Genomic DNA, 24,770 nt, shown 5'->3' on the forward strand with positions numbered 1-24,770 from the left:
TGTCACCGCTGATCTCTAGTGATGGATAGGCGGCATTCTCAGTGATGTCACCGCTGATCTCTGGTGATGGATAGGAGGCATTCTCAGTGATGTCACCGCTGATCTCTGGTGATGGATAGGCGGCATTCTCAGTGATGTCACCGCTGATCTCTGGTGATGGATAGGCGGCATTCTCAGTGATGTCACCGCTGATCTCTGGTGATGGATAGGAGGCATTCTCAGTGATGTCACCGCTGATCTCTGGTGATGGATAGGAGGCATTCTCAGTGATGTCACCGCTGATCTCTGGTGATGGATAGGCGGCATTCTCAGTGATGTCACCACTGATCTCTGGTGATGGATAGGAGGCATTCTCAGTGATGTCACCGCTGATCTCTGGTGATGGATAGGCGGCATTCTCAGTGATGTCACCGCTGATCTCTGGTGATGGATAGGCGGCATTCTCTGTGATGTCACCTCTGATCTCTAGTGATGGATAGGCGGCATTCTCAGTGATGTCACCGCTGATCTCTGGTGATGGATAGGCGGCATTCTCAGTGATGTCACCGCTGATCTCTAGTTATGGATAGGCGGCATTCTCAGTGATGTCACCACTGATCTCTGGTGATGGATAGGCGGCATTCTCAGTGATGTCACCGCTGATCTCTAGTTATGGATAGGCGGCATTCTCAGTGATGTCACCGCTGATCTCTGGTGATGGATAGTCGGCATTCTCAGTGATGTCACCGCTGATCTCTAGTGATGGATAGGAGGCATTCTCAGTGATGTCACCTCTGATCTCTGGTGATGGATAGGAGGCATTCTCAGTGATGTCACCGCTGATCTCTAGTGATGGATAGGTGGCATTCTCAGTGATGTCACCGCTGATCTCTGGTGATGGATAGGCGGCATTCTCAGTGATGTCACCGCTGATCTCTGGTGATGGATAGGCGGCATTCTCAGTGATGTCACCGCTGATCTCTGGTGATGGATAGGCGGCATTCTCAGTGATGTCACCGCTGATCTCTAGTGATGGATAGGCGGCATTCTCAGTGATGTCACCGCTGATCTCTAGTGATGGATAGGCGGCATTCTCAGTGATGTCACCGCTGATCTCTAGTGATGGATAGGCGGCATTCTCAGTGATGTCACCGCTGATCTCTAGTGATGGATAGGCGGCATTCTCAGTGATGTCACCGCTGATCTCTAGTGATGGATAGGCGGCATTCTCAGTGATGTCACCTCTGATCTCTAGTGATGGATAGGCGGCATTCTCAGTGATGTCACCGCTGATCTCTGGTGATGGATAGGAGGCATTCTCAGTGATGTCACCGCTGATTTCTGGTGATGGATAGGCGGCATTCTCAGTGATGTCACCTCTGATCTCTGGTGATGGATAGGAGGCATTCTCAGTGATGTCACCGCTGATCTCTGGTGATGGATAGGCGGCATTCTCAGTGATGTCACTGCTGATCTCTAGTGATGGATAGGAGGCATTCTCAGTGATGTCACTGCTGATCTCTAGTGATGGATAGGCGGCATTCTCAGTGATGTCACCGCTGATCTCTGGTGATGGATAGGCGGCATTCTCAGTGATTTCACCGCTGATCTCTAGTGATGGATAGGCGGCATTCTCAGTGATGTCACAGCTGATCTCTGTTGATGGATAGGCGGCATTCTCAGTGATGTCACTGCTGATCTCTATTGATGGATAGGCGGCATTCTCAGTGATGTCACTGCTGATCTCTATTGATGGATAGGCGGCATTCTCAGTGATGTCACCGCTGATCTCTGGTGATGGATAGGCGGCATTCTCAGTGATGTCACCTCTTATCTCTAATGATGGATAGGCGGCATTCTCAGTGATGTCACCGCTGATCTCTGGTGATGGACAGGCGGCATTCTCAGTGATGTCACCGCTGATCTCTATTGATGGATAGGCGGCATTCTCAGTGATGTCACCTCTGATCTCTAGTGATGGATAGGCGGCATTCTCAGTGATGTCACCGCTGATCTCTGGTGATGGATAGGCGGCATTCTCAGTGATGTCACCGCTGATCTCTTGTGATGGAGAGGCGGCATTCTCAGTGATGTCACCGCTGATCTCTGGTGATGGATAGGCGGCATTCTCAGTGATGTCACCGCTGATCTCTAGTGATGGATAGGCGGCATTCTCAGTGATGTCACCGCTGATCTCTGGTGATGGATAGGCGGCATTCTCAGTGATGTCACCTCTGATCTCTGGTGATGGATAGGCGGCATTCTCAGTGATGTCACCGCTGATCTCTAGTGATGAATAGGCGGCATTCTCAGTGATGTCACCGCTGATCTCTAGTGATGGATAGGCGTCATTCTCAGTGATGTCACCTCTGAGCTCTGGTGATGGATAGGCGGCATTCTCAGTGATGTCACCGCTGATCTCTGGTGATTGATAGGCGGCATTCTCAGTGATGTCACCGCTGAACTTTGGTGATGGATAGGCAGCATTCTCAGTTATGTCACCGCTTATCTCTGGTGATGGATAGGCGGCATTCTCAGTGATGTCACCGCTGATCTCTGGTGATGGATATTCGGCATTCTCAGTGATGTCACCTCTGATCTCTAGTGATGGATAGGCGGCATTCTCAGTGATGTCACCGCTTATCTCTGGTGATGGATAGGCGGCATTCTCAGTGATGTCACCGCTGATCTCTAGTGATGGATAGGCGGCATTCTCAGTGATGTCACCGCTGATCTCTAGTGATGGATAGGCGGCATTCTCAGTGATGTCACCGCTGATCTCTAGTGATGGATAGGCGTCATTCTCAGTGATGTCACCGCTGATCTCTGGTGATGGATAGGCGTCATTCTCAGTGATGTCACCTCTGAGCTCTGGTGATGGATAGGCGGCATTCTCAGTGATGTCACCGCTGATCTCTGGTGATGGATAGGCGGCATTCTCAGTGATGTCATCGCTGATCTCTGGTGATGGATAGGCGGCATTCTCAGTGATGTCACCGCTGATCTCTGGTGATGGATAGGAGGCATTCTCAGTGATGTCACCGCTGATCTCTGGTGATGGATAGGCGGCATTCTCAGTGATGTCACCGCTGATCTCTTGTGATGGAGAGGCGGCATTCTCAGTGATGTCACCGCTGATCTCTGGTGATGGATAGGCGGCATTCTCAGTGATGTCACCGCTGATCTCTAGTGATGGATAGGCGGCATTCTCAGTGATGTCACCGCTGATCTCTGGTGATGGATAGGCGGCATTCTCAGTGATGTCACCTCTGATCTCTGGTGATGGATAGGCGGCATTCTCAGTGATGTCACCGCTGATCTCTAGTGATGAATAGGCGGCATTCTCAGTGATGTCACCGCTGATCTCTAGTGATGGATAGGCGTCATTCTCAGTGATGTCACCTCTGAGCTCTGGTGATGGATAGGCGGCATTCTCAGTGATGTCACCGCTGATCTCTGGTGATTGATAGGCGGCATTCTCAGTGATGTCACCGCTGATCTTTGGTGATGGATAGGCAGCATTCTCAGTTATGTCACCGCTTATCTCTGGTGATGGATAGGCGGCATTCTCAGTGATGTCACCGCTGATCTCTGGTGATGGATATTCGGCATTCTCAGTGATGTCACCTCTGATCTCTAGTGATGGATAGGCGGCATTCTCAGTGATGTCACCGCTTATCTCTGGTGATGGATAGGCGGCATTCTCAGTGATGTCACCGCTGATCTCTAGTGATGGATAGGCGGCATTCTCAGTGATGTCACCGCTGATCTCTAGTGATGGATAGGCGGCATTCTCAGTGATGTCACCGCTGATCTCTAGTGATGGATAGGCGGCATTCTCAGTGATGTCACCGCTGATCTCTGGTGATGGATAGGCGTCATTCTCAGTGATGTCACCTCTGAGCTCTGGTGATGGATAGGCGGCATTCTCAGTGATGTCACCGCTGATCTCTGGTGATGGATAGGCGGCATTCTCAGTGATGTCACCTCTGATCTCTGGTGATGGATAGGCGGCATTCTCAGTGATGTCACCTCTGATCTCTAGTGATGGATAGACGGCATTCTCAGTGATGTCACCGCTGATCTCTAGTGATGGATAGGCGGCATTCTCAGTGATGTCACCTCTGAGCTCTGGTGATGGATAGGCGGCATTCTCAGTGATGTCACCTCTGATCTCTGGTGATGGATAGGCGGCATTCTCAGTGATGTCATCGCTGATCTATGGTGATGGATAGGCGGCATTCTCAGTGATGTCACCGCTGATCTCTGGTGATGGATAGGCGTCATTCTCAGTGATGTCACCTCTGATCTCTGGTGATGGATAGACGGCATTCTCAGTGATGTCACCGCTGATCTCTGGTGATGGATAGACGGCATTCTCAGTGATGTCACCGCTGATCTCTGGTGATGGATAGGCGTCATTCTCAGTGATGTCACCTCTGATCTCTGGTGATGGATAGGCGGCATTCTCAGTGATGTCACCGCTGATCTCTGGTGATGGATAGGCGGCATTCTCAGTGATGTCATCGCTGATCTCTGGTGATGGATAGGCGGCATTCTCAGTGATGTCACCGCTGATCTCTAGTGATGGATAGGAGGCATTCTCAGTGATGTCACCTCTGATCTCTGGTGATGGATAGACGGCATTCTCAGTGATGTCACCTCTGATCTCTGGTGATGGATAGACGGCATTCTCAGTGATGTCACCGCTGATCTCTGGTGATGGATATTAGTCATTCTCAGTGATGTCACCTCTGATCTCTGGTGATGGATAGGCGGCATTCTCAGTGATGTCACCGCTGATCTCTGGTGATGGATAGGCGGCATTCTCAGTGATGTCATCGCTGATCTCTGGTGATGGATAGGCGGCATTCTCAGTGATGTCACCGCTGATCTCTGGTGATGGATAGGCGTCATTCTCAGTGATGTCACCTCTGATCTCTGGTGATGGATAGACGGCATTCTCAGTGATGTCACCTCTGATCTCTGGTGATGGATAGACGGCATTCTCAGTGATGTCACCGCTGATCTCTGGTGATGGATAGGCGTCATTCTCAGTGATGTCACCTCTGATCTCTGGTGATGGATAGGCGGCATTCTCAGTGATGTCACCGCTGATCTCTGGTGATGGATAGGCGGCATTCTCAGTGATGTCACCGCTGATCTCTGGTGATGGATAGGCGGCATTCTCAGTTATGTCACCGCTTATCTCTGGTGATGGATAGGCGGCATTCTCAGTGATGTCACCGCTGATCTCTGGTGATGGATAGGTGGCATTCTCTGTGATGTCACCGCTGATCTCTGGTGATGGATAGGAGGCATTCTCAGTGATGTCACCGCTGATCTCTGGTGATGGATAGGCGGCATTCTCAGTGATGTCACCGCTGATCTCTAGTGATGGATAGGAGGCATTCTCAGTGATGTCACTGCTGATCTCTAGTGATGGATAGGCGGCATTCTCAGTGATGTCACCGCTGATCTCTGGTGATGGATAGGAGGCATTCTCAGTGATGTCACCTCTGATCTCTAGTGATGGATAGGCGGCATTCTCAGTGATGTCACTGCTGATCTCTAGTGATGGATAGGCGGCATTCTCAGTGATGTCACCGCTGATCTCTGGTGATGGATAGGAGGCATTCTCAGTGATGTCACCGCTGATCTCTGGTGATGGATAGGTGGCATTCTCAGTGATGTCACCTCTGATCTCTAGTGATGGATAGGAGGCATTCTCAGTGATGTCACCGCTGATCTCTGGTGATGGATAGGTGGCATTCTCAGTGATGTCACCTCTGATCTCTAGTGATGGATAGGCGGCATTCTCAGTGATGTCACCTCTGAGCTCTGGTGATGGATAGGCGGCATTCTCAGTGATGTCACCGGTGATCTCTGGTGATTGATAGGCGGCATTCTCAGTGATGTCACCGCTGATCTCTAGTGATGGATAGGAGGCATTCTCAGTTATGTCACCGCTTATCTCTGGTGATGGATAGGCGGCATTCTCAGTGATGTCACCGCTGATCTCTGGTGATTGATAGGCGGCATTCTCAGTGATGTCACCGCTTATCTCTGGTGATGGATAGGCGGCATTCTCAGTTATGTCACCGCTTATCTCTGGTGATGGATAGGCGGCATTCTCAGTGATGTCACCGCTGATCTCTGGTGATGGATAGGCGGCATTCTCAGTGATGTCACCGCTGATCTCTGGTGATGGATAGGCGGCATTCTCAGTGATGTCACCGCTGATCTCTGGTGATTGATCGGCGGCATTCTCAGTGATGTCACCGCTGATCTCTAGTGATGGATAGGCGGCATTCTCAGTGATGTCACCGCTGATCTCTAGTGATGGATAGGCGGCATTCTCAGTGATGTCACCGCTGATCTCTAGTGATGGATAGGCGGCATTCTCAATGATGTCACCGCTTATCTCTGGTGATGGATAGGTGGCATTCTCAGTGATGTCACCGCTGATCTCTAGTGATGGATAGGCGGCATTCTCAGTGATGTCACCGCTGATCTCTAGTGATGGATAGGCGGCATTCTCAATGATGTCACCGCTTATCTCTGGTGATGGATAGGAGGCATTCTCAGTGATGTCACCGCTGATCTCTGGTGATGGATAGGTGGCATTCTCAGTGATATCACCTCTGATCTCTGGTGATGGATAGGCGGCATTCTCAGTGATGTCACCGCTGATCTCTGGTGATGGATAGGCGGCATTCTCAGTGATATCACCTCTGATCTCTAGTGATGGATAGGCGGCATTCTCAGTGATATCACCTCTGATCTCTGGTGATGGATAGGAGGCATTCTCAGTGATATCACCTCTGATCTCTAGTGATGGATAGGTGGCATTCTCAGTGATGTCACCGCTGATCTCTAGTGATGGATAGGCGGCATTCTCAGTGATGTCACCGCTTATCTCTGGTGATGGATAGGCGGCATTCTCAGTGATATCACCTCTGATCTCTGGTGATGGATAGGTGGCATTCTCAGTGATATCACCTCTGATCTCTAGTGATGGATAGGCGGCATTCTCAGTGATGTCACCGCTGATCTCTGGTGATGGATAGGCGGCATTCTCAGTGATGTCACCTCTGATCTCTAGTGATGGATAGGCGGCATTCTCAGTGATGTCACCTCTGATCTCTAGTGATGGATAGGCGGCATTCTCAATGATGTCACCGCTTATCTCTGGTGATGGATAGGTGGCATTCTCAGTGATGTCACCGCTTATCTCTGGTGATGGATAGGCGGCATTCTCAATGATGTCACCGCTGATCTCTAGTGATGGATAGGCGGCATTCTCAGTGATGTCACCGCTTATCTCTGGTGATGGATAGGCGGCATTCTCAATGATGTCACCGCTGATCTCTAGTGATGGATAGGCGGCATTCTCAGTGATGTCACCTCTGATCTCTAGTGATGGATAGGCGGCATTCTCAATGATGTCACCGCTGATCTCTAGTGATGGATAGGCGGCATTCTCAGTGATGTCACCGCTTATCTCTGGTGATGGATAGGCGGCATTCTCAGTGATATCACCTCTGATCTCTGGTGATGGATAGGTGGCATTCTCAGTGATATCACCTCTGATCTCTAGTGATGGATAGGCGGCATTCTCAGTGATGTCACCGCTGATCTCTGGTGATGGATAGGCGGCATTCTCAGTGATGTCACCTCTGATCTCTAGTGATGGATAGGCGTCATTCTCAGTGATGTCACTGCTGATCTCTAGTGATGGATAGGCGGCATTCTCAATGATGTCACCGCTTATCTCTGGTGATGGATAGGTGGCATTCTCAATGATGTCACCTCTGATCTCTAGTGATGGATAGGCGGCATTCTCAATGATGTCACCGCTTATCTCTGGTGATGGATAGGTGGCATTCTCAGTGATGTCACCGCTGATCTCTAGTGATGGATAGGCGGCATTCTCAGTGATGTCACCGCTTATCTCTGGTGATGGATAGGAGGCATTCTCAGTGATATCACCTCTGATCTCTGGTGATGGATAGGAGGCATTCTCAGTGATATCACCTCTGATCTCTGGTGATGGATAGGCGGCATTCTCAGTGATATCACCTCTGATCTCTAGTGATGGATAGGCGGCATTCTCAGTGATGTCACCGCTGATCTCTGGTGATGGATAGGCGGCATTCTCAGTGATGTCACCTCTGATCTCTAGTGATGGATAGGCGTCATTCTCAGTGATGTCACCTCTGATCTCTGGTGATGGATAGGCGGCATTCTCAGTGATATCACCTCTGATCTCTGGTGATGGATAGGCGGCATTCTCAGTGATATCACCTCTGATCTCTAGTGATGGATAGGCGGCATTCTCAGTGATGTCACCGCTGATCTCTGGTGATGGATAGGCGGCATTCTCAGTGATGTCACCTCTGATCTCTAGTGATGGATAGGCGTCATTCTCAGTGATGTCACTGCTGATCTCTGGTGATGGATAGGAGGCATTCTCAGTGATGTCACCTCTGATCTCTGGTGATGGATAGGAGGCATTCTCAGTGATGTCACCTCTGATCTCTAGTGATGGATAGGCGGCATTCTCAGTGATGTCACCGCTGATCTCTAGTGATGGATAGGCGGCATTCTCAGTGATGTCACCTCTGATCTCTGGTGATGGATAGGCGGCATTCTCAGTGATGTCACTGCTGATCTCTGGTGATGGATAGGCGGCATTCTCAGTGATGTCACCGCTGATCTCTGGTGATGGATAGGCGGCATTCTCAGTGATGTCACCTCTGATCTCTGGTGATGGATAGGCGGCATTCTCAGTGATGTCACCTCTGATCTCTAGTGATGGATAGGCGGCATTCTCAGTGATGTCACTGCTGATCTCTGGTGATGGATAGGCGGCATTCTCAGTGATGTCACCGCTGATCTCTAGTGATGGATAGGCGGCATTCTCAGTGATGTCACCTCTGATCTCTGGTGATGGATAGGCGGCATTCTCAGTGATGTCACCTCTGATCTCTAGTGATGGATAGGCGGCATTCTCAGTGATGTCAATGCTGATCTCTGGTGATGGATAGGCGGCATTCTCAGTGATGTCACCGCTGATCTCTAGTGATGGATAGGCGGCATTCTCAGTGATGTCACCTCTGATCTCTGGTGATGGATAGGCGGCATTCTCAGTGATGTCACCGCTGATCTCTGGTGATGGATAGGCGGCATTCTCAGTGATGTCACCGCTGATCTCTGGTGATTGATAGGCGGCATTCTCAGTGATGTCACCTCTGATCTCTGGTGATGGATAGGCGGCATTCTCAGTGATGTCACCGCTGATCTCTGGTGATTGATAGGCGGCATTCTCAGTGATGTCACCGCTGATCTCTGGTGATGGATAGGCGGCATTCTCAGTGATGTCACCGCTGATCTCTAGTGATGGATAGGCGGCATTCTAAGTGATGTCACTGCTGATCTCTAGTGATGGATAGGCGGCATTCTCAGTGATGTCACCGCTGATCTCTAATGATGGATAGGCGGCATTCTAAGTTATGTCACCGCTGATCTCTGGTGATGGATAGGTGGCATTCTCAGTGATATCACCTCTGATCTCTAGTGATGGATAGACGGCATTCTCAGTGATGTCACCGCTGATCTCTGGTGATGGATAGGCGGCATTCTCAGTGATGTCACCTCTGATCTCTAGTGATGGATAGGTGGCATTCTCAGTGATGTCAACTCTGATCTCTGGTGATGGATAGGAGGCATTCTCAGTGATGTCACCTCTGATCTCTAGTGATGGATAGGCGGCATTCTCAGTGATGTCACCGCTGATCTCTAGTGATGGATAGGCGGCATTCTCAGTGATGTCACCTCTGATCTCTGGTGATGGATAGGCGGCATTCTCAGTGATGTCACTGCTGATCTCTGGTGATGGATAGGCGGCATTCTCAGTGATGTCACCGCTGATCTCTGGTGATGGATATCCGGCATTCTCAGTGATGTCACCTCTGATCTCTGGTGATGGATAGGCGGCATTCTCAGTGATGTCACCTCTGATCTCTAGTGATGGATAGGCGGCATTCTCAGTGATGTCACTGCTGATCTCTGGTGATGGATAGGCGGCATTCTCAGTGATGTCACCGCTGATCTCTAGTGATGGATAGGCGGCATTCTCAGTGATGTCACCTCTGATCTCTGGTGATGGATAGGCGGCATTCTCAGTGATGTCACCTCTGATCTCTAGTGATGGATAGGCGGCATTCTCAGTGATGTCAATGCTGATCTCTGGTGATGGATAGGCGGCATTCTCAGTGATGTCACCGCTGATCTCTAGTGATGGATAGGCGGCATTCTCAGTGATGTCACCTCTGATCTCTGGTGATGGATAGGCGGCATTCTCAGTGATGTCACCGCTGATCTCTGGTGATGGATAGGCGGCATTCTCAGTGATGTCACCGCTGATCTCTGGTGATTGATAGGCGGCATTCTCAGTGATGTCACCTCTGATCTCTGGTGATGGATAGGCGGCATTCTCAGTGATGTCACCGCTGATCTCTGGTGATTGATAGGCGGCATTCTCAGTGATGTCACCGCTGATCTCTGGTGATGGATAGGCGGCATTCTCAGTGATGTCACCGCTGATCTCTAGTGATGGATAGGCGGCATTCTAAGTGATGTCACTGCTGATCTCTAGTGATGGATAGGCGGCATTCTCAGTGATGTCACCGCTGATCTCTAATGATGGATAGGCGGCATTCTAAGTTATGTCACCGCTGATCTCTGGTGATGGATAGGCGCCATTCTCAGTGATGTCACCGTTGATCTCTAGTGATGGATAGGCGGCATTCTCAGTGATGTCACCGCTGATCTCTGGTGATGGATAGGCGGCATTATCAGTGATGTCACCGCTGATCTCTGGTGATGGATAGGCGGCATTCTCAGTGATGTCACCGCTGATCTCTAGTGATGGATAGGCGGCATTCTCAGTGATGTCACCGCTGATCTCTAGTGATTGATAGGCGGCATTCTAAGTGATGTCACCGCTGATCTCTGGTGATGGATAGGCGGCATTCTCAGTAATGTCACCGTTGATCTCTAGTGATGGATAGGCGGCATTCTCAGTGATGTCACCGCTGATCTCTAGTGATGGATAGGCGGCATTCTCAGTGATGTCACCGCTGATCTCTGGTGATTGATAGGCGGCATTCTCAGTGATGTCACCGCTGATCTCTAGTGATGGATAGGCGGCATTCTAAGTGATGTCACCGCTGATCTCTGGTGATGGATAGGCGGCATTCTCAGTGATGTCACCGCTGATCTCTAGTGATGGATAGGCGGCATTCTCAGTGATGTCACCGCTGATCTCTAGTGATTGATAGCCGGCATTCTAAGTGATGTCACCGCTGATCTCTGGTGATGGATAGGCGGCATTCTCAGTGATGTCACCGCTGATCTCTAGTGATGGATAGGCGGCATTCTCAGTGATGTCACCTCTGATCTCTAGTGATGGATAGGCGGCATTCTCAGTGTTGTCACCGCTGATCTCTGGTGATGGATAGGCGGCATTCTCAGTGATGTCACCGCTGATCTCTGGTGATGGATAGGCGGCATTCTCAGTGATGTCACCTCTGATCTCTGGTGATGGATAGGCGGCATTCTCAGTGATGTCACCGCTGATCTCTGGTGATGGATAGGCGGCATTCTCAGTGATGTCACCTCTGATCTCTGGTGATGGATAGGCGGCATTCTCAGTGATGTCACCTCTGATCTCTGGTGATAGATAGGAGGCATTCTCAGTGATGTCACCGCTGATCTCTAGTGATGGATAGGAGGCATTCTCAGTGATGTCACCGCTGATCTCTGGTGATGCATAGGCGGCCTTCTCAGTGATGTCACCGCTGATCTCTGGTGATGGATAGGCGGCATTCTCAGTGATGTCACCGCTGATCTCTAGTGATGGATAGGAGGCATTCTCAGTGATGTCACCGCTGATCTCTGGTGATGCATAGGCGGCCTTCTCAGTGATGTCACCGCTGATCTCTGGTGATAGGAGGCATTCTCAGTGATGTCACCGCTGATCTCTAGTGATGGATAGGAGGCATTCTCAGTGATGTCACCGCTGATCTCTGGTGATGCATAGGCGGCCTTCTCAGTGATGTCACCGCTGATCTCTGGTGATGGATAGGCGGCATTCTCAGTGATTTCACCGCTGATCTCTGGTGATGGATAGGCGGCATTCTCAGTGATGTCACCTCTGATCTCTGGTGATGGATAGGCGGCATTCTCAGTGATGTCACCGCTGATCTCTAGTGATGGATAGGCGGCATTCTCAGTGATGTCACCGCTGATCTCTAGTGATGGATAGGCGGCATTCTCAGTGATGTCACCGCTGATCTCTAGTGATGGATAGGCGGCATTCTCAGTGATGTCACCTCTGATCTCTAGTGATGGATAGGCGGCATTCTCAGTGATGTCACCGCTGATCTCTAGTGATGGATAGGCGGCATTCTCAGTGATGTCACCTCTGATCTCTAGTGATGGATAGGAGGCATTCTCAGTGATGTCACCTCTGATCTCTAGTGATGGATAGGTGGCATTCTCAGTGATGTCACCTCTGACCTCTAGTGATTGATAGGCGGCATTCTCAGTGATGTCACCGCTGATCTCTAGTGATGGATAGGCGGCATTCTCAGTGATGTCACCTCTGATCTCTAGTGATGGATAGGCGGCATTCTCAGTGATGTCACCGCTGATCTCTAGTGATGGATAGGCGGCATTCTCAGTGATGTCACCGCTGATCTCTAGTGATGGATAGGAGGCATTCTCAATGATGTCACCTCTGATCTCTGGTGATGGATAGGAGGCATTCTCAGTGATGTCACCGCTGATCTTAGGTGATGGATAGGAGGCATTCTCAGTGATGTCACCTCTGATCTCTGGTGATGGATAGGCGGCATTCTCAGTGATGTCACCTCTGATCTCTGGTGATGGATAGGCGGCATTCTCAGTGATGTCACCTCTGATCTCTAGTGATTGATAGGCGGCATTCTCAGTGATGTCACCGCTGATCTCTGGTGATGGATAGGCGGCATTCTCAGTGATGTCACCGCTGATCTCTAGTGATGGATAGGCGGCATTCTCAGTGATGTCACCGCTGATCTCTAGTGATGGATAGGTGGCATTCTCAATGATGTCACCTCTGATCTCTGGTGATGGATAGGAGGCATTCTCAGTGATGTCACCGCTGATCTTTGGTGATGGATAGGAGGCATTTTCAGTGATGTCACCGCTGATCTCTAGTGATGGATAGGCGGCATTCTCAATGATGTCACCTCTGATCTCTAGTGATGGATAGGCGGCATTCTCAATGATGTCACCTCTGATCTCTGGTGATGGATAGGAGGCATTCTCAGTGATGTCACCGCTGATCTCTGGTGATGGATAGGCGGCATTCTCAGTGATGTCACCGCTGATCTCTAGTGATGGATAGGCGGCATTCTCAATGATGTCACCTCTGATCTCTGGTGATGGATAGGAGGCATTCTCAGTGATGTCACCGCTGATCTCTAGTGATGGATAGGCGGCATTCTCAGTGATGTCACTGCTGATCTCTGGTGATGGATAGGCGGCATTCTCAGTGATGTCACCGCTGATCTCTAGTGATGGATAGGCGGCATTCTCAGTGATGTCACTGCTGATCTCTGGTGATGGATAGGCGGCATTCTCAGTGATGTCACCGCTGATCTCTAGTGATGGATAGGAGGCATTCTCAGTGATGTCACCGCTGATCTCTAGTGATGGATAGGCGGCATTCTCAGTGATGTCACCGCTGATCTCTAGTGATGGATAGGCGGCATTCTCAGTGATGTCACCGCTGATCTCTGGTGATGGATAGGCGGCATTCTCAGTGATGTCACCTCTGATCTCTAGTGATGGATAGGTGGCATTCTCAGTGATGTCACCTCTGATCTCTAGTGATTGATAGGCGGTATTCTCAGTGATGTCACCGCTGATCTCTAGTGATGGATAGGCGGCATTCTCAGTGATGTCACCTCTGATCTCTAGTGATGGATAGGCGGCATTCTAAGTGATGTCACCGCTGATCTCTAGTGATGGATAGGCGGTATTCTCAGTGATGTCACCGCTGATCTCTAGTGATGGATAGGCGGCATTCTAAGTGATGTCACCGCTGATCTCTAGTGATGGATAGGCGGTATTCTCAGTGATGTCACCGCTGATCTCTAGTGATGGATAGGCGGTATTCTCAGTGATGTCACCGCTGATCTCTAGTGATGGATAGGCGGTATTCTCAGTGATGTCACCGCTGATCTCTAGTGATGGATAGGCGGCATTCTCAGTGATGTCACCGCTGATCTCTGGTGATGGATAGGAGGCATTCTCTGTGATGTCACCTCTGATCTCTAGTGATGGATAGGCGGCATTCTCAGTGATGTCACCGCTGATCTCTAGTGATGGATAGGCGGCATTCTCAGTGATGTCACCGCTGATCTCTAGTGATGGATAGGCGGTATTCTCAGTGATGTCACCGCTGATCTCTAGTGATGGATAGGAGGCATTCTCAGTGATGTCACCACTGATCTCTGGTGATGGATAGGCGGCATTCTCAGTGATGTCACCTCTGATCTCTAGTGATGGATAGGTGGCATTCTCAGTGATGTCACCTCTGATCTCTGGTGATGGATAGGCGGCATTCTCAGTGATGTCACTGCTGATCTCTGGTGATGGATAGGTGGCATTCTCAGTGATGTCACCTCTGATCTCTGGTGATGGATAGGCGGCATTCTCAGTGATGTCACCTCTGATCTCTATTGATGGATAGGCGGCATTCTCAGTGATGTCACCTCTGATCTCTAGTGATGGATAGGCGGCATTCTCAGTGATGTCACCGCCGATCTCTGGTGATGGATAGGCGGCATTCTCAGTGATGTCACCTCTGATCTCTAGTGATGGATAGGTGGCATTCTCAGTGATGTCACCACTGATCTCTGGTGATGGATAGGCGGCATTCTCAGTGATGTCACCTCTGATCTCTAGTGATGGATAGGTGGCATTCTCAGTGATGTCACCTCTGATCTCTAGTGATTGATAGGCGGCATTCTCAGTGATGTCACCGCTGATCTCTAGTGATGGATAGGCGGCATTCTCAGTGATGTCACCTCTGATCTCTAGTAATGGATAGGCGGCATTCTCAGTGATGTCACCGCTGATCTCTAGTGATGGATAGGCGGCATTCTCAGTGATGTCACCTCTGATCTCTAGTAATGGATAGGCGGCATTCTCAGTGATGTCACCTCTGATCTCTGGTGATGGATAGGCGGCATTCTCAGTGATGTCACCTCTGATCTCTAGTGATTGATAGGCGGCATTCTCAGTGATGTCACCTCTGATCTCTAGTGATTGATAGGCGGCATTCTCAGTGATGTCACCGCTGATCTCTGGTGATTCATAGGCGGCATTCTCAGTGATGTCACCGCTGATCTCTAGTGATGGATAGGCGGCATTCTCAGTGATGTCACCGCTGATCTCTAGTGATGGATATGTGGCATTCTCAGTGATGTCACCTCTGATCTCTAGTGATTGATAGGCGGCATTCTCAGTGATGTCACCTCTGATCTCTGGTGATGGATAGGCGGTATTCTCAGTGATGTCACCGCTGATCTCTGGTGATGGATAGGAGGCATTCTCAGTGATGTCACCGCTGATCTCTGGTGATGGATAGGCGGCATTCTCAGTGATGTCACCGCTGATCTCTAGTGATGGATAGGCGGCATTCTCAATGATGTCACCTCTGATCTCTGGTGATGGATAGCAGGCATTCTCAGTGATGTCACCGCTGATCTCTAGTGATGGATAGGAGGCATTCTCAGTGATGTCACCGCTGATCTCTAGTGATGGATAGCAGGCATTCTCAGTGATGTCACCTCTGATCTCTAGTGATGGATAGGAGGCATTCTCATTGATGTCACCGCTGATCTCTAGTGATGGATAGGCGGTATTCTCAGTGATGTCACCGCTGATCTCTAGTGATGGATAGGAGGCATTCTCAGTGATGTCACCACTGATCTCTGGTGATGGATAGGCGGCATTCTCAGTGATGTCACCACTGATCTCTATTGATGGATAGGCGGCATTCTCAGTGATGTCACCTCTGATCTCTATTGATGGATAGGCGGCATTCTCAGAGATGTCACCTCTGATCTCTAGTGATGGATAGGTGGCATTCTCAGTGATGTCACCACTGATCTCTGGTGATGGATAGGCGGCATTCTCAGTGATGTCACCTCTGATCTCTGGTGATGGATAGGCGGCATTCTCAGTGATGTCACCGCTGATCTCTAGTGATGGATAGGCGGCATTCTCAGTGATGTCACCTCTGATCTCTAGTGATGGATAGGTGGCATTCTCAGTGATGTCACCACTGATCTCTGGTGATGGATAGGCGGCATTCTCAGAGATGTCACCGCTGATCTCTAGTGATGGATAGGCGGCATTCTCAGTGATGTCACCTCTGATCTCTGGTGATGGATAGGCGGTATTCTCAGTGATGTCACCGCTGATCTCTAGTGATGGATAGGAGGCATTCTCAGTGATGTCACCTCTGATCTCTAGTGATGGATAGTTGGCATTCTCAGTGATGTCACCACTGATCTCTGGTGATGGATAGGCGGCATTCTCAGTGATGTCACCTCTGATCTCTGGTGATGGATAGGCGGCATTCTCAGTGATGTCACCGCTGATCTCTAGTGATGGATAGGCGGCATTCTCAGTGATGTCACCTCTGATCTCTAGTGATGGATAGGAGGCATTCTCAGTGATGTCACCTCTGATCTCTAGTGATGGATAGGCGGCATTCTCAGAGATGTCACCTCTGATCTCTAGTGATGGATAGGTGGCATTCTCAGTGATGTCACCACTGATCTCTATTGATGGATAGGCGGCATTCTCAGTGATGTCACCTCTGATCTCTATTGATGGATAGGCGGCATTCTCAGAGATGTCACCTCTGATCTCTAGTGATGGATAGGTGGCATTCTCAGTGATGTCACCACTGATCTCTGGTGATGGATAGGCGGCATTCTCAGTGATGTCACCTCTGATCTCTGGTGATGGATAGGCGGCATTCTCAGTGATGTCACCGCTGATCTCTAGTGATGGATAGGCGGCATTCTCAGTGATGTCACCTCTGATCTCTAGTGATGGATAGGTGGCATTCTCAGTGATGTCACCACTGATCTCTGGTGATGGATAGGCGGCATTCTCAGAGATGTCACCGCTGATCTCTAGTGATGGATAGGCGGCATTCTCAGTGATGTCACCTCTGATCTCTGGTGATGGATAGGCGGTATTCTCAGTGATGTCACCGCTGATCTCTAGTGATGGATAGGCGGCATTCTCAGTGATGTCACCTCTGATCTCTAGTGATGGATAGTTGGCATTCTCAGTGATGTCACCACTGATCTCTGGTGATGGATAGGCGGCATTCTCAGTGATGTCACCTCTGATCTCTGGTGATGGATAGGCGGCATTCTCAGTGATGTCACCGCTGATCTCTAGTGATGGATAGGCGGCATTCTCAGTGATGTCACCTCTGATCTCTAGTGATGGATAGGAGGCATTCTCAGTGATGTCACCTCTGATCTCTAGTGATGGATAGGCGGCATTCTCAGTGATGTCACCGCTGATCTCTAGTGATGGATAGGCGGCATTCTCAGTGATGTCACCGCTGATCTCTAGTGATGGATAGGCGGCATTCTCAGTGATGTCACCTCTGATCTCTAGTGATGGATAGGAGGCATTCTCAGTGATGTCACCGCTGATCTCTGGTGATGGATAGGCGGCATTCTCAGTGATGTCACCTCTGATCTCTAGTGATGGATAGGAGGCATTCTCAGTGATGTCACCGCTGATCTCTGGTGATGGATAGGCGGCATTCTCAGTGATGTCACCTCTGATCTCTAGTGATGGATAGGCGGCATTCTCAGTGATGTCACCGCTGATCTCTAGTGATGGATAGGCGGTATTCTCAGTGATGTCACCGCTGATCTCTAGTGATGGATAGGCGGCATTCTCAGTGATGTCACCGCTGATCTCTAGTGATGGATAGGTGGCATTCTCAGTGATGTCACCTCTGATCTCTAGTGATTGATAGGCGGTATTCTCAGTGATGTCACCGCTGATCTCTAGTGATGGATAGGCGGCATTCTCAGTGATGTCACCGCTGATCTCTAGTGATGGAGAGGTGGCATTCTCAGTGATGTCACCGCTGATCTCTAGTGATGGATAGGAGGCATTCTCAGTGATGTCACCGCTGATCTCTAGTGATGGATAGGCGGCATTCTCAGTGATGTCACCGCTGATCTCTAGTGATGGATAGGCGGCATTCTCAGTGATGTCACCGCTGATCTCTAGTGATGGATAGGCGGCATTCTAAGTGATGTCACCGCTGATCTCTAGTGATGGATAGGCGGTATTCTCAGTGATGTCACCTCTGATCTCTAGTGATGGATAGGCGGTATTCTCAGTGATGTCACCGCTGATCTCTAGTGATGGATAGGCGGCATTCTCAGTGATGTCACCGCTGATCTCTAGTGATGGATAGGCGTCATTCTCAGTGATGTCACCTCTGATCTCTAGTGATGGATAGGCGGCATTCTAAGTGATGTCACCGCTGATCTCTAGTGATGGATAGGCGGTATTCTCAGTGATGTCACCTCTGATCTCTAGTGATGGATAGGCGGTATTCTCAGTGATGTCACCGCTGATCTCTAGTGATGGATATGTGGCATTCTCAGTGATGTCACCTCTGATCTCTAGTGATTGATAGGCGGTATTCTCAGTGATGTCACCGCTGATCTCTAGTGATGGATAGGCGGCATTCTCAGTGATGTCACCTCTGATCTCTAGTGATGGATAGGCGGTATTCTCAGTGATGTCACCGCTGATCTCTAGTGATGGATAGGCGGCATTCTCATTGATGTCACTGCTGATCTCTGGTGATGGATAGGCGGCATTCTCAGTGATGTCACCGCTGATCTCTAGTGATGGATAGGCGGCATTCTCAGTGATGTCACCGCTGATCTCTAGTGATGGATAGGCGGCATTCTCAGTGATGTCACCGCTGATCTCTAGTGATGGATAGGCGGCATTCTCAGTGATGTCACCTCTGATCTCTAGTGATGGATAGGTGGCATTCTCAGTGATGTCACCTCTGATCTCTAGTGATTGATAGGTGGCATTCTCAGTGATGTCACCTCTGATCTCTAGTGATGGATAGGCGGCATTCTAAGTGATGTCACCGCTGATCTCTAGTGATGGATAGGCGGTATTCTCAGTGATGTCACCGCTGATCTCTAGTGATGGATAGGCGGCATTCTAAGTGATGTCACCGCTGATCTCTAGTGATGGATAGGCGGTATTCTCAGTGATGTCACCGCTGATCTCTAGTGATGGATAGGCGGCATTCTCAGTGATGTCACCTCTGATCTCTGGTGATGGGTAAGCGGCATTCTCAGTGATGTCACCGCTGATCTCTAGTGATGGATAGGCGGTATTCTCAGTGATGTCACCGCTGATCTCTAGTGATGGATAGGCGGCATTCTCAGTGATGTCACCTCTGATCTCTAGTGATGGATAGGCGGCATTCTCAGTGATGTCACCTCTGATCTCTAGTGATGGATAGGCGGCATTCTCAGTGATGTCACCGCTGATCTCTAGTGATGGATAGGCGGTATTCTCAGTGATGTCACCGCTGATCTCTAGTGATGGATAGGCGGTATTCTCAGTGATGTCACCTCTGATCTCTAGTGATGGATAGGCGGCATTCTCAGTGATGTCACCTCTGATCTCTAGTGATGGATAGGCGGCATTCTCAGTGATGTCACCGCTGATCTCTAGTGATGGATAGGTGGCATTCTCAGTGATGTCACCTCTGATCTCTAGTGATTGATAGGCGGTATTCTCAGTGATGTCACCGCTGATCTCTAGTGATGGATAGGCGGCATTCTCAGTGATGTCACCGCTGATCTCTAGTGATGGAGAGGTGGCATTCTCAGTGATGTCACCTCTGATCTCTAGTGATGGATAGGCGGCATTCTCAGTGATGTCACCGCTGATCTCTAGTGATGGATAGGCGGCATTCTCAGTGATGTCACCTCTGATCTCTAGTGATGGATAGGCGGCATTCTAAGTGATGTCACCGCTGATCTCTGGTGATGGATAGGCGGCATTCTCAGTGATGTCACCTCTGATCTCTAGTGATGGATAGGCGGCATTCTCAGTGATGTCACCGCTGATCTCTAGTGATGGAGAGGTGGCATTCTCAGTGATGTCACCGCTGATCTCTGGTGATGGATAGGCGGCATTCTCAGTGATGTCACCTCTGATCTCTAGTGATGGATAGGCGGCATTCTCAGTGATGTCACCGCTGATCTCTAGTGATGGATAGGCGGCATTCTCAGTGATGTCACCTCTGATCTCTAGTGATGGATAGGCGGCATTCTCAGTGATGTCACCTCTGATCTCTAGTGATGGATAGGCGGCATTCTCAGTGATGTCACCTCTGATCTCTAGTGATGGATAGGCGGCATTCTCAGTGATGTCACCTCTGATCTCTAGTGATGGATAGGAGGCATTCTAAGTGATGTCACCGCTGATCTCTAGTGATGGATAGGAGGCATTCTAAGTGATGTCACCGCTGATCTCTGGTGATGGATAGGCGGCATTCTCAGTGATGTCACCTCTGATCTCTAGTGATGGATAGGAGGCATTCTAAGTGATGTCACCTCTGATCTCTAGTGATGGATAGGCGGCATTCTCAGTGATGTCACCTCTGATCTCTAGTGATGGATAGGAGGCATTCTAAGTGATGTCACCGCTGATCTCTGGTGATGGATAGGCGGCATTCTCAGTGATGTCACCACTGATCTCTAGTGATGGATAGTCGGCATTCTAAGTGATGTCACCACTGATCTCTAGTGATGGATAGGCGGCATTCTCAGTGATGTCACCTCTGATCTCTAGTGATGGATAGGCGGCATTCTCAGTGATGTCACCTCTGATCTCTAGTGATGGATAGGCGGCATTCTCAGTGATGTCACCTCTGATCTCTAGTGATGGATAGGCGGCATTCTCAGTGATGTCACCTCTGATCTCTAGTGATGGATAGGCGGCATTCTCAGTGATGTCACCTCTGATCTCTAGTGATGGATAGGCGGCATTCTCAGTGATGTCACCTCTGATCTCTAGTGATGGATAGGCGGCATTCTCAGTGATGTCACCTCTGATCTCTAGTGATGGATAGGCGGCATTCTCAGTGATGTCACCTCTGATCTCTAGTGATGGATAGGCGGCATTCTAAGTGATGTCACCGCTGATCTCTAGTGATGGATAGGCGGTATTCTCAGTGATGTCACCGCTGATCTCTAGTGATGGATAGGCGGTATTCTCAGTGATGTCACCGCTGATCTCTAGTGATGGATAGGCGGCATTCTCAATGATGTCACCTCTGATCTCTGGTGATGGATAGGAGGCATTCTCAGTGATGTCACCTCTGATCTCTAGTGATTGATAGGCGGTATTCTCAGTGATGTCACCGCTGATCTCTAGTGATGGATAGGCGGCATTCTCAGTGATGTCACCTCTGATCTCTAGTGATGGATAGGCGGTATTCTCAGTGATGTCACCGCTGATCTCTAGTGATGGATAGGCGGCATTCTCAATGATGTCACCTCTGATCTCTGGTGATGGATAGGAGGCATTCTCAGTGATGTCACTGCTGATCTCTGGTGATGGATAGGCGGCATTCTCAGTGATGTCACCGCTGATCTCTAGTGATGGATAGGCGGCATTCTCAGTGATGTCACCGCTGATCTCTAGTGATGGATAGGAGGCATTCTCAATGATGTCACCTCTGATCTCTGGTGATGGATAGGAGGCATTCTCAGTGATGTCACCTCTGATCTCTAGTGATGGATAGGCGGCATTCTCAGTGATGTCACCGCTGATCTCTAGTGATGGATAGGCGGCATTCTCAGTGATGTCACCTCTGATCTCTAGTGATGGATAGGTGGCATTCTCAGTGATGTCACCTCTGATCTCTAGTGATTGATAGGCGGCATTCTAAGTGATGTCACCGCTGATCTCTAGTGATGGATAGGCGGTATTCTCAGTGATGTCACCGCTGATCTCTAGTGATGGATAGGCGGTATTCTCAGTGATGTCACCGCTGATCTCTAGTGATGGATAGGCGGCATTCTCAGTGATGTCACCTCTGATCTCTAGTGATGGATAGGAGGCATTCTCAGTGATGTCACCGCTGATCTCTAGTGATGGATAGGCGGCATTCTCAGTGATGTCACCGCTGATCTCTAGTGATGGATAGGCGGCATTCTCAGTGATGTCACCTCTGATCTCTAGTGATGGATAGGCGGCATTCTCAGTGATGTCACCTCTGATCTCTAGTGATGGATAGGCGGCATTCTCAGTGATGTCACCTCTGATCTCTGGTGATGGATAAGCGGCATTCTCAGTGATGTCACCGCTGATCTCTAGTGATGGATAGGCGGTATTCTCAGTGATGTCACCGCTGATCTCTAGTGATGGATAGGCGGCATTCTCAGTGATGTCACCTCTGATCTCTGGTGATGGATAGGCGGCATTCTCAGTGATGTCACCGCTGATCTCTAGTGATGGATAGGCGGTATTCTCAGTGATGTCACCGCTGATCTCTAGTGATGGATAGGCGGCATTCTCAGTGATGTCACCGCTGATCTCTAGTGATGGATAGGTGGCATTCTCAGTGATGTCACCTCTGATCTCTAGTGATTGATAGGCGGTATTCTCAGTGATGTCACCGCTGATCTCTAGTGATGGATAGGCGGCATTCTCAGTGATGTCACCGCTGATCTCTAGTGATGGATAGGCGGCATTCTCAGTGATGTCACCTCTGATCTCTAGTGATTGATAGGCGGTATTCTCAGTGATGTCACCGCTGATCTCTGGTGATGGATAGGAGGCATTCTCAGTGATGTCACCTCTGATCTCTAGTGATGGATAGGCGGCATTCTCAGTGATGTCACCTCTGATCTCTAGTGATGGATAGGCGGCATTCTCAGTGATGTCACCTCTGATCTCTAGTGATGGATAGGCGGCATTCTCAGTGATCTCACTGCTGATCTCTGGTGATGGATAGGCGGCATTCTCAGTGATGTCACCGCTGATCTCTAGTGATGGATAGGCGGCATTCTCAGTGATGTCACCTCTGATCTCTAGTGATGGATAGGCGGCATTCTAAGTGATGTCACCGCTGATCTCTGGTGATGGATAGGCGGCATTCTCAGTGATGTCACCACTGATCTCTAGTGATGGATAGGCGGCATTCTCAGTGATGTCACCTCTGATCTCTAGTGATGGATAGGCGGCATTCTCAGTGATGTCACCTCTGATCTCTAGTGATGGATAGGCGGCATTCTCAGTAATGTCACCGCTGATCTCTAGTGATGGATAGGCGGTATTCTCAGTGATGTCACCTCTGATCTCTAGTGATGGATAGGCGGCATTCTAAGTGATGTCACCGCTGATCTCTAGTGATGGATAGGCGGTATTCTCAGTGATGTCACCGCTGATCTCTAGTGATGGATAGGCGGTATTCTCAGTGATGTCACCGCTGATCTCTAGTGATGGATAGGCGGTATTCTCAGTGATGTCACCTCTGATCTCTAGTGATGGATAGGCGGCATTCTCAGTGATGTCACCTCTGATCTCTGGTGATGGATAGGCGGCATTCTCAGTGATGTCACCGCTGATCTCTAGTGATGGATAGGCGGTATTCTCAGTGATGTCACCGCTGATCTCTAGTGATGGATAGGCGGCATTCTCAGTGATGTCACCGTTGATCTCTAGTGATGGATAGTTGGCATTCTCAGTGATGTCACCTCTGATCTCTAGTGATTGATAGGCGGTATTCTCAGTGATGTCACCGCTGATCTCTAGTGATGGATAGGCGGCATTCTCAGTGATGTCACCGCTGATCTCTAGTGATGGAGAGGTGGCATTCTCAGTGATGTCACCGCTGATCTCTAGTGATGGAGAGGTGGCATTCTCAGTGATGTCACCTCTGATCTCTAGTGATGGTTAGGCGGCATTCTCAGTGATGTCACCTCTGATCTCTAGTGATGGATAGGCGGCATTCTCAGTGATGTCACCTCTGATCTCTAGTGATGGATAGGCGGCATTCTCAGTGATGTCACCTCTGATCTCTAGTGATGGATAGGCGGCATTCTCAGTGATGTCACCTCTGATCTCTAGTGATGGATAGGCGGCATTCTCAGTGATGTCACCGCTGATCTCTGGTGATGGATAGGCGGCATTCTCAGTGATGTCACCTCTGATCTCTAGTGATGGATAGGCGGCATTCTCAGTGATGTCACCTCTGATCTCTAGTGATGGATAGGCGGCATTCTCAGTGATGTCACCTCTGATCTCTAGTGATGGATAGGCGGCATTCTCAGTGATGTCACCTCTGATCTCTAGTGATGGATAGGCGGCATTCTCAGTGATGTCACCTCTGATCTCTGGTGATGGATAGGCGGCATTCTCAGTGATGTCACCTCTGATCTCTAGTGATGGATAGGCGGCATTCTCAGTGATGTCACCTCTGATCTCTAGTGATGGATAGGCGGCATTCTCAGTGATGTCACCGCTGATCTCTGGTGATGGATAGGCGGCATTCTCAGTGATGTCACCTCTGATCTCTAGTGATGGATAGGCGGCATTCTCAGTGATGTCACCTCTGATCTCTAGTGATG

General features: G+C 49.8%; 1 protein-coding gene across 1 annotated transcript in view; it reads left to right on the plus strand.

Moving 5' to 3' along the window:
- Positions 1-24,770, plus strand: part of VAX2 (ventral anterior homeobox 2) — an 880,531-nt gene that overhangs the window by 740,373 nt on the left and 115,388 nt on the right. The gene's annotated exons all lie outside the window — the stretch shown is intronic.

The sequence above is a fragment of the Phyllobates terribilis genome, unplaced genomic scaffold, assembly GCF_046119375.1.
Source record: "Phyllobates terribilis strain yellow unplaced genomic scaffold, ASM4611937v1 Scaffold_1__5_contigs__length_1240528914, whole genome shotgun sequence".
Taxonomy (NCBI): Eukaryota; Metazoa; Chordata; class Amphibia; order Anura; family Dendrobatidae; genus Phyllobates; species Phyllobates terribilis.